This window comes from Papaver somniferum, chromosome 7 (genome assembly GCF_003573695.1).
Source record: "Papaver somniferum cultivar HN1 chromosome 7, ASM357369v1, whole genome shotgun sequence".
Lineage (NCBI taxonomy): Eukaryota > Viridiplantae > Streptophyta > Magnoliopsida > Ranunculales > Papaveraceae > Papaver > Papaver somniferum.
In genome coordinates this window covers 92,228,561-92,240,219 of record NC_039364.1, presented here as the reverse complement: position 1 = coordinate 92,240,219, position 11,659 = coordinate 92,228,561, and the positions used below count along the sequence as shown (strand labels likewise).

The window sequence follows — 11,659 nt, the reverse complement described above, 5'->3', positions numbered from 1 at the left end:
CAGCAATCAATCGTATATAAACCTTAATTTCACACTTAATCGTTAGACTTCTATTTAATCAATTTTTCTTCTTAAAACTATTTGCTTGTAATCAGAATTTTATGATTGGTTTTTATCGTTGACGATGGTGGCGCTGGGAGGAGGTATTCAATAACGGTGGTGATCTCGATATACGATAAGGGTATTTTTGGAAGAAATATTATTTTAGGAGGAAAGTTGCTATCATTAACAAGTTAGGGGATAAAACTCGATCACTAATTTGTTTAGGGGTAAACTCAAAAAATGGAAGAAAAAAAATGGCTTGATGAACCCTGAGTCCGACTTTGTGCACCCTGCTTTAATCGGGGTGCACATTCCTCCCCTCCTAATTAGCTATATTCCCTCCACCGTTATCTATTTAATCTAAATTCGTATATTATCTTTTTTAACAAATATCGAAAATTACTTATTACTGGGTACATCTCTCCAGACCTCCATTATTATTCTCTCTTAAGCAGCAAAGATGATGGAAGGTCTGAAGTATATCTTTGTAGTCTCTCTTGCTGGATCAATCATCTGAGATGGCTGATTTGTTTGAAAAATAAAATAATTGATCAAGTAAATTGAAAATCCTTTTGTTCTCGGTGATTAAGTTGTCTCAAATTGGGGAACAGATCTTCCTTTCTAGTTTTTGGTATACAATTTCTCCTCCCTAAAAGCAACTGCAATGGTGCGAGTATAACCAAAGACCAAAGAGGAAAAAAAGACCAAATTTTGGGTTTAATCTGGTGTGTGACCCTACGGTGGAAAAACTAAATTTGGTCAGACGGACATTATACCAACGCCTGGTGTGGGGCGTAGAATATACCAACGCCTGGTGTGGGGCGGGGAGTATACGTTCTCCCGGTGTAGAAAAAAAAAAGAAAAAAAAGTGGGGCGGAGGTATTATGCCCGCCCCATGCATTTGAAGTTTGTAAAGAGTGGGGCGGAGGTATTAAGCCCGCCCCACACAAAAGATTAAAAAAAAAAAAAAGACGGGCGTGCATTATACGTTCGCCTGGTGTGGGGCGTGGACTATACGTCCGCCTGGGGTGGGACGTGGACTATACGTCCGCCTGGTTATGGGGCTTGGACTATATAAACGCCCGACTATATTTGGGTTTGGTCTTGGTCGCAGATCAAATTTGGTCTGGATTTTAGTCTTTGATAAAATTTTGATCGATGGTCCGTCCCATTACGCCTATCAACTGGACACTATATTTGGGTTTAGTCGTCCATTGTGGACGCTCTAATAGTACTATCTTAAATCAGGGAATCTCTATGTATCTTTAACTTACAAGTACACCTACTTTTGATAGGGTGCAAACATACCGACGGATCAAAATAAAATATAAATCAGTGGAAGCACAGCCAAAGGCCCGAAGGTACCAAATCAAATCGGATGAAAAAAATCCAAGTGATTGCAGAATGATAGTAAACGTCATTAGCACTTCTTCGGAACTTGGTTTTTATAGATACCTGACCTAATATTCCTATTTTTAGATTTACAAATATGGTTGTTCATACTTGAATTAATATTCGAACGTTTTGATTTATCAAGGAAATTGTTAAGGTTGCCGTTAACTTTGTGATTTTCATGGAGAGAAGAAAATTCATGGAGACTATTAATTTTTTTTGAACTAATAGTGTAACTTTGTGATGTTAAAGAAACAGGGAATTTCTCTTCATGGTCGATGTATAAAGTTTGACAGAGAACCCGATCAAAAAAAAAAAAAAACGATAGTGAATAGGTTAATGGAGAGAAAAACAAAGAATATGGAAGAACAAAGATAGATACTGTTTCGAAACTTTAGTTTTTTTTTCTAAATAAAATTGTTAAAGAAAATAAAATTGACGTAACTTTATCCCCGTTAAACCCGACGAATAAGGAGGGGAGGAATGTGCATCCGCGGGTGCACAAAGTCGCACTCATGAACCCTCCCACCAAACAACAAAAAACAACCACTTGCCAAACTTTTTTACTGCCCTAAAAGGTGTTTATTTTTCCCTATATAGGGGTTAGTTTGGACACGTGGAACCACTCAAGAAAAAAATTAAAAAAGAGGATGTTTTTTGGGTTGCAGAAACACACACAACGCCCATTAGAGAAGCTCTAAGAAAAGGAATTGTTACTTATAGACGGTTTTCACATGAAATCTAGATTATGGATTCTCTTCACTTACAGCTTGATAATATGTGACACAATAATAAATGAGTGTAATAACCTGGAGTACAGTGGTAAAATTTTTGAGTGATGATACCAATAATCCGAGTTTAAAACTCAAACTGACATTAATGACATGAATATGGAGTGAGGTAGCTGAAAGATCTAGAACTACAAATCCAATATTGTTAAGTAGACTCTAATGTATGTTTGTTAAGTAGACTCTAATCTATATTAGGGTACGAAGAAAATTTGACTTGTGAAAAAAAACTTTTTCAAGGAAGATGGCTAAATTTCTGCATAACCGAACCCAGAAATGAAAGGTTGATAAGCGTTGGTTTTCATGTCGATATTCCAACAAATTTTTTTTGCTAGTACAAGTCTTCAAGGTTGAACAGCATAATCAAAATCATGTGTTTGAAAATTCCTCATCTTCACCATTGTACAACCACATAATCTCTTCCATTAGTTCTTTCAATATTTGGTAGACCTCTTCATGTTGAGGATGTGACCGATCTTCAGCATTGAAAGAATGAACCTCATTTTTCACTTCAATCTAACTCCAACTAGGAACCTTCTTCACCATTCTCTCCTTCATCAACCTCTTTATAGAAGCCTGTTCCTCCCAACTTCCCAGATGAGCATACATGCTAGAGAGAAGGACATATGTGCAGTGCTCATCAGGCTCCAAGATTAACAAGTGTTTTGCTATCTTAGTAGCCAATTCTATGTCACCATGTAGCCTACAAGCACCCAACAGGGTCTTCAATACCGTTGCATCAGCTTCAAATGACATAGACTCAATTAACTTTTTTGCTTCTCTGACATGTCCAGCGCGTCCCAACAGGTCAATTCCACATGCAAAATGCTCCATTCTAGGTCAAATACCATATTTGGGTTCCATATTGTTTAGATATCTCAAACCTTTTTCCACCAAACCAATGTGACTACATGCAGTGAGAACTGCAACAAAGGTTATGTGATCTGGTTTTACATTCTTTTCATTCATCTCCAAGAAGAGATCAAGAGCGATATTACCTTGTCCATGTTGTGCATGGCAAAATATAATTGAGTTCCACGTGATTGTGCTACATCTTGGAGTTTCACTGAAGGATTTCCTTGCATATTCAATGACCCCACACTTGGAGTACATAAATATGAGTGAGCTTGATACAAAGTCATCAGACTCAAAGCCTGATTTAAGGACTAAGACATGAATCTGCTGACCTAGTTTTAAAGTGGCCAAATCTGAACAAGATCGGATGACAGCTGAAAAGGCAAGTTGGTCAACTGGAAGACGCCTGGATCGCATCCATCCAAAGAACTTCAGAGCATCTTCATTCAACCCATTCTGTGAGAATCCAGTCAGGATTGAATTCCAAGACACGTTGTCCTTGAGCTTCATGATGTCAAAGCATTTTATTGCATCTTCCATAGATGTGCTGCTGGATTTCAGATACATAGCAATCAATGAATTACATACAAGTACTGCCTGGTCTAAACGCCTTTTAATCGCCAACCCATGCAAATATTTCCCTTCCTTGTGATGTTTCAGTCCAAAACAAGCACTCAGAATACTATTGTATGTGTACATGTCTTGTTCAATCCCATATCTTTGCATATCAATAAAAAGTTCAACTGCAAAGGACTTGTAATCGTGAACCACGTAAGCTGCTAGCATGAAATTCCATGTGACCAAATCTCGGATACCATCCTCATCTTCAAATATCTTTCGTGAATCTTCAATGGACCCATACTCAGAGTATGAAGTAATGGTTGTATTGCGTGCTGCATTATCAATTAATCGACCACATTTTATCATCTTGGCATGGATTTGCATCGTTACATTATAGAGCTTAGGATCATCAAGCAGCGTCAGAAGGCTAGAAAATGTTACATCATCAGGTCCAATAGCATGTCTCTCCATACGATCAAAGAGAAAGAATGCAGTCTCACGATCACCTATTTGTGCATATCCTGTTATCAATGCATTCCACGAGACAAAATTTGGTTCAGGTATGCACTCAAACACTAGATAAGCATCTTGAAACCTTTTGCATTTTGAATACATATCTAAAAGCGCACTAGCTGAGAATACATTCCACTCGTAACCCATCTTAATAATCATAGAGTGAACTTGTTTCCCAACCTTTAATCATTAATCCAAGAAATTCCCTTCAAAATGCTTCCAAATGTAAATTGATCATAACTAAACCCATCTCTTTTCATGGCTTTAAAGATCTCCCAACTTATATTATTCTTTCCAAGATTTACATATCCAGTGATCATTGAATTCCATGAAACAATATCTCTTTGGGTAATTTCTTCGAACAGTTATCGAGCTAAGTTTATTTGCTTGCATTTTGAATACCCACTTAATATGTTGTTTGCAATGTAAGTATCTACAGCGGTTCCTGACTTTATAGCTTCACTGAGACTTATTGATACACCATAAAAATCTGAGCTTCGGGTGAGCTTTAGTGGTTTCTTCCATGTATAACTACTGTAATTGTTAACAAGAAATGAAGGTGAAAAATAGGTGTTCTTCACCTTTCCAATGCAAAACATGTGATTTTGTAGTTATTCCACCGAACCCAGCCGTCCATTAGAGATTACAAGAAAAACCCGTTAACATTAGTAAAATAGAAGCAGAATCATTTAAATCTATCCGTTCTTTATTACTAAAATACAGCAAAAACTGAAATAACCCGAAGCAGAACCCGTAGTTTCTAACAAAAAGTATATAACTAGGTTAGTCTCATGAGTCATAACATGTGTTTAAGAGCGTCCACAATCACATAAAAAGTGATAAGAAACGGTTTGTTTCTTATTCACGACCAGCAGCTCAGGCTCAAAAGATCATGATTCGAAGAACCAATAAACCAAACAGTAACAATTTTCTTAATATTTTTCTGATTAATTAACACTGAATGGAAAAGGCCTATTTATAGGTTACATTACTTGGAAAATAAGAAAACAAATCCTAGAAAAGATTACTTTTAATATAAATCCTAATTCTAATAAAATACCTATTTTTCATAATAAAAACTCTTAATAAATTAAATAACAAAATACAAAACTATAAAACTTGTTGTTGTCGCGCTTCGCAATTGCTAGCCAAGGTGGTTTCCATAACTTGGATAGGCTTGATCCATATAATGGACCAACAAGACCACATATGCTCCAGTGCCGTATCTGGTCAACAACGTTGACGTGACCGATAAGACGTGGTCTTATCATTACACCCTCCTTAAATGGGACTTTCCCTCAAAGTCCACCTTATACGCACAAATAGGCTCCGCACATGGTCTTATCATTCCACCTTCCTTAAATGGGACTTTGTACTCAAAGTCCACCTTATACGCACAAATAGGCTCCGCACATGGTCTTCCCATTCCACCCTCCTTAAATAGGACCTTGCCTCCAAGGTCGGATCTGGACACAATTACAACTTGATTTTCTTCGTCGGCAACTGTCGGAGGAACATTAACGGTATCAGAAAAATTAATTTCACTAGGTTTTGACATCTCAATAGTGAAATTATCAGATGTAGTTGCAACAGGTTGTGGCTTCACGGCTTTAGCTCTTTGATGCTCCTTGAACTCTTGGAATGCAGATTTCCAATAAGCACGCTTTCGTCTAAATCTTGGTGCAAATTAACTAGTGCTAGCATTGGGTCATCACTTCCGAAGCGCTTCAATAAAGAAAAACAAAAATTCTTCCAAGACCCCGAAATATAATCTTGCATCCACTTGTACCATTTGAACGGACTACCAATAAGATGATCACTAGATACCTTCACAAAATCTCGGGGTGAAATTTTGCGGAACTCAAAAATTAATTGAGCTTCAATCAACCAACCTTCAGGATCTCTGCCATCAAATTGTTGACACACCATCTTTTTCTTACTGGCGTGTTGGTATATATACATGATGAAAATATAACTGGCCGTTTCTGTACTTAGTTACCAACGTGTAGCTTAGGATGCAACTGTTGAGATAACAACTGGGCTTGTAGATAATTGACTTAAGAATATTAACTAATGGGCTGGGCTGGGCTTGACAGTTGAACTTGGGTGTTGTACTGGTCGCATAAAAGTTGGAGGATGTATAACTAGGGTACTGTGGTCGGTAATGATTGCACACGTGTGAGTATGCAATGCTTGGCTACCTAGGGTTTAGACTGCTAACGTGGAAATTACACAGTTGAGAAATTGATCTTACCTACCAATAACGAATCAAAAACTACTCTACTGACCACGCAAGCCGATGATCTCTTCAATATGAAATTTTAATGATGAACGACTTGATCTCCTCACCTGCAAATACTTTCTTTTTTCTTTTTTCCCTTTTTTTTTTCTTTTTTTTTTTTTTATGGATACGTGAAAGATGGATGAAAGGCCTTCACAAATATCCCTAAACCTCTTTCCAACTATCCTGATTAGAGCTGGCAAACGGGCGGGACGGGTCTGGCTTGTGACCAACCCGCGGGTTACGGGTTAATACAAGCCTGAGCTTGCGGGTTGAAATTCTTCACGGGTGGTCATTTATCCCACCCGTGCCCGTCCCGGGTAAAGCTCGCGGGTTCACGGGTGCTCACGGGTTACCTGGTTTTTGTTGAGTCAACTCGCCAGAAATCGATTTCTGGGCTATTTTCTTCCACATTCAGGGCATCTAAAGTTCCTTTCCTACAAGCTACAACCTAAGTATCTAACATTCATCCAATTCATTTGGTATATCAATTCAAAAACTCAAAATTGCAAAACTAAACAAATTAGTCTTCTTAAAGAAACACAGACACAGTCACACAGATACTATCATAGTATCATACATTCATACTAGACTTACTTTACTAGTCATTAGTAGTTTACTTTAGTACTTAAGTACTTTAGTTACAGTTACACAGTACTTCATCAGTTCATGATGATAATTGATAAATAATGAACATAAACTTCCGAGACCGAGACTGTAGATACCATTGTTTCTAATTTGTATCACCAAGTGCGACAATATCACAATATTAATAACCACTTCCTGCACAAAATATATATTGTGTGGTTAATCAAAAAAAGTGTTAACTATCAAAAAAAACATCTCCAATCTCTTTTCTATGCAATATTTGGAGATACTGGTAAGTGATAAAACATTCTCATATTCCATGTTTATCTTTGAGTTGCTCCAACTATTCAATATGAATCTGTAATTTCAAGAAAAAATAAACCAAACAAAAAAAAAGATTCAAGTCAAAAACATGGAATTTGCATAATTACCCCGCTTTATATTGAAGAAGTACGCATACTAACTAGACGCATAAGAACTTACTTCCTCCACATCCTCCACTGCCCCATCCTCCACTGCGTCAGGTTCAAATCCTAATATATCTTCTTCAACGATCACATTGTCCTCATCCATATCTTATTTTCCTATATGGATCATAATAAAACAACCAATGTTATAGATAAGATTTAGACACTCAACTAAATAAAATATTATTGATTTACTTACCAATTCCATATTCCCAATCACGAGTTGTTATTAACGCCTCAGCATTTTCAGGTAATAAGGAACTGCGAAATCGATTAATCACCCTTCCTCCAATGCTAAATGCAGACTCCGATGCGACGGTTGAAATAGGAATTGACAAAATATCCCCTGCCATTCTTGAAAGTACTGGATATTGTTGTTCATGGTTCTTCCAATAGTTAAGGATGTCTAGTGAATTTAGACAACCTCTGTACGTCTCGCCAAGATATTCATCTAACTCTGACAAGTCAGTTAATACATTACCACCACGTTCCTGTGTTGCAACATATTCCTGTTGACAAGACACTAGATATCAAGACACAGAATGACAGAATCCCAAACAATCCAACAACCAATTCTTGGGTACATTCCTCATTCTATCATAAGTAATTACAATGACAAATAAACGATATATGGCATGCTCAGAGTTTACATTGACATATTAAATCTGGGTTCAAAGTTATCATCTTGTATTAAAAAAAAAGAACATGTTTTGCAGACTTATACCAATCATGAAGAACTCAAATGAATCAAACTGAACATAAAAGTTGAAATTACCTGAAAAAAATCACTCCCTTCTTGGGCAGCAAAATTCCCACCATTTTGAACACTCAAATTTTGAGCTGCACAACTGTTGGAAGCTCTTGAACTTGACAAGGTGTAATACTCATTAAAAAGTGCTTTTATATTACTATGCACTTTATTAACTTGACATTCTAATTCTCTCTCATCAGGATACAACTTGGAGTAAGTAAATTTCACAAAATTCATTTTCGATCTAGGATCTAACACAACTGCCATAGCCAATATAGGACTCAACTCCTTCCAGTAACTATCAAATTTTGCTTGCATCTCTTTTACCATGTTCCTAATGAATTCAATATTACTTCTGCTCTCTTTCTTTAGTAACACCTGAACTTGACAAATTCTTTCAAAATAAGATTGGAAGTAGGATACTTACTACCAGAAAAAACCTTTGTGAGTTCATGAAACACCTTGAGAAACTTTGTGACTACTTCAATTTGTTCCCATTCTTCATTAGTTGGACAGTCTTCATAGTCTGAATCCACCAACTTCAAATGAGAGAAAACTGGCTTATACAAGATACAACTGTCTAACATAAGATAAGTTGAATTCCACCTGCATAAAACAAACATTCAGTGAGTATCTAAAAAAACATTAATACAAATTATACAATTCTCCAACTTTGTAATTTATAACAGAATAGAAGTGGAATCCCACCTTGTCTTTACGTCTTGCCGAATACCCTTTTTCAGACCAGACATTCCTAAAGTTTCAACAATGTCCAAGAACTTTTGTTTTCTTACTTGGGACTTTTTAAGGGACTTCACTGACGCTCGAATCTTAAGCACGGCTGGATCAATCTTCGTAAGTCCTTCTTTTACAATAAGAGCTAAGATATGAGCACAACAACGCACATGAAAGTATTTTCCATCGTTCAACAAGATCTTCTTTGCAACAAGTCTACTCTTCATAATTCCAGCACAAGCTCCGTTATTTGCAGCATTATCCAAGGTGATGTTGGATACCTTTTCTTCAATTCCCCAATCTTCTATCATTGCAAATAACTTAGAAGAAAGGTGTTCACCTGTTTGAGGTAGTAGAAAGGGGAATAAGTTAACATGAAATTATATTTAAGATAATAAAGAAATAAAATTAAGTGCTTTACCTGTATGAGGTGGTGGAAGGGGAGAGAAATTCAGAAGCTTCTTTTGCAATACCCAATCTTTATCAAGATAGTGCGCAGTTAAGCTTATATCCAGTAGTTGTTACAGAAGTCCACATGTCTGATGTTAGACATATCCTACCTGTAAGGGTAAGTCATACACATTAGCTAGCACATCATATTAATCAATTACTCATACATAAAAGTATAAAAATCATTTGAAATTTTGAATCATACCTGGAGCAAGTTTCAATCTGTTGCGAATAACTTCTTTTTGTGCTTTATGTTTCTTTACCACATCGGCTTTCCCAGTATTCCTTGATATTGGTTTAAAGTCATCATTTAAATAAGCACATATATCCCTAAACTCTTTCCACTCCACCAAAGCAAATGGAACATTTCTTGCAATGAGTAAAGCTGAGAACAAATCCGTAATTTCATTTGATCAACCTTGCGTACACGGGTAGACAGCTGGCTATTTTGTGAAGCTAATATCATCTGCCCTACGTCCATAGACTGACGTTTAATGCACTTATGCCTTTTCATGGCTGAAGTTCCACCTCTTTGGCTTTCATATTTATATCCTACATTACAAGCCTTGCACACCCCCTTCGTTGTACCATCCTTATACTTAACGAGTTTAAAAAATTCCCAAACTTCGGATCTAAGTCTATTTTTCTTTCCACGTGCAACTTGTGCAGGTGCACAACCAACAGTTGGATCCTCATTCACAGAATCTAGCATCTCAACATCATCATCATCTTGACCGTCACCACTCATAACATCGTTGTAATGGTCTGGTTCTGGTAACTCTTGTTCTTGTACACTTGACATCCTGAAATGGATGGAGCCACAAAGAACAAGTCAAAGAGTCATTCAGAGAATCAGAAACGTGAAAAAACTGGCAATGTAAAGAAAAGAAAAGAAAAAATCAACTGTCTATTGAAACCTAACCATATTTCAGAAATTCTAAATCTGTTGTAAGTATTTATACAATTCTTCTAAGCATAATGCTCTGATGGTGGTGGTGCTATTTATGTTGCTGGCTGTGTTGGTGACTAAAAAGTATAGACTACCAATCTATTGAGAATTTGTCACTTGTATTAGTTGTTTGTGTAAAAGCTATCTTCATCAGGTGTATCATTGATTTCTAAGAGAAAGAGACATCACAGAAAAAATTGACCTACCAGTATCGTACCTAATAGTTCATCATATATAAACCTAATGTCAATGAAATTCAGACCTCAAATTCCACTACTGATATAGTCGAATATTCCAACCAAATCATACAGCTAAACAGAACATTGAAGAATAACTTGAACTGAAAAAGATGCAGTAACTGATAGCAATAACAACACATGGAGGCAAAAGGACTCACTCTCTCCCCAGTAGATTTAATCAAAGATGGTGCTTGATGTCCCCCCTGAGTTCCATGGAAAGGTTACAGATGAGATTTTGTTCATCACTAAACAGTAATTAAGTTGCAGGACAGAGAGACAAGAGTATTCAGATAAATTGTGGGGGACAAATCGATAAACACAACCAAAATTACCAATTAAAGAATCTAAATATCCTATGTGCAAACTACAGCAGAGATTACCAACAATAAAATTAGAATTGGGGAAAAAAGGCTAGTATTTCATCTGCTGGTATGAGTATTCTCGGTAGACTGGATGAACAAAAAAGTAAAGGGGTTAGATTTAAGAAATTAACAATTGATTACCAAAACCCATGTTTTATTTTGATGATATTTACGAGAAAAGAAAAGAAAACTTACTTTTGATTGTAACTGTAAGAAGATGAAATCCGAAATTCAAACACGAGATCTGAAGTTAACCTTTACAGTGAACCTTTAAATACATGAGATCGATCTTCTTCTGCTGTTACACGAAAATTTCAGAGACAAAAATGATATCTGGAAATAGTGAAGAGAAAAATCTTGGGTAAAACTTTGAAGTATGTTGTTGTTACCTGCTAGCCTTTAAACTTTGATCTTTAGATTTCAATTTGTTGTTCTGTGACTGTGATTCGTACCTGCCATCAAATTCAGAAGACTCAGCAGGGAAGAAGAAAAGAAGAGGATTAGAGGAAGAATGAAGGCCGCAGCAGCTTAGGCTTAGGGAGTTAGGGTTTCCTTCTTCGTTTTTAACTTTTTATATGAGGGAAACAAGATATTGTGACACGTACGTAACAGGCTTACATTACTGTGACACGTAGCGGTGGGGAATGAGCCGGGTTAACCCGCGGGTTTCACGGTACGGGCCGGGT

At 36.7% G+C, this 11,659-nt stretch overlaps 1 long non-coding RNA gene and 1 pseudogene across 2 annotated transcripts; both read right to left on the bottom strand.

The window, feature by feature from the left end:
• Window positions 1-2,591: 2,591 nt before the first annotated feature.
• LOC113294911 lies at window positions 2,592-4,750 on the bottom strand (annotated as a pseudogene).
• A 6,018-nt stretch (window positions 4,751-10,768) lies between these two features.
• Window positions 10,769-11,449, bottom strand: LOC113296470. Of its 2 annotated transcripts, none has more exons than XR_003333041.1 (3): window positions 11,363-11,449; window positions 11,169-11,271; window positions 10,769-10,814 (listed from the first exon to the last, which is right to left on the bottom strand). It is a non-coding gene; the product is annotated as an uncharacterized LOC113296470 (long non-coding RNA). The 2 variants fall into 2 exon arrangements; XR_003333042.1 differs by having other exon boundaries at window positions 11,169-11,268; window positions 11,363-11,435.
• Between the last annotated feature and the right edge of the window lie 210 nt (window positions 11,450-11,659).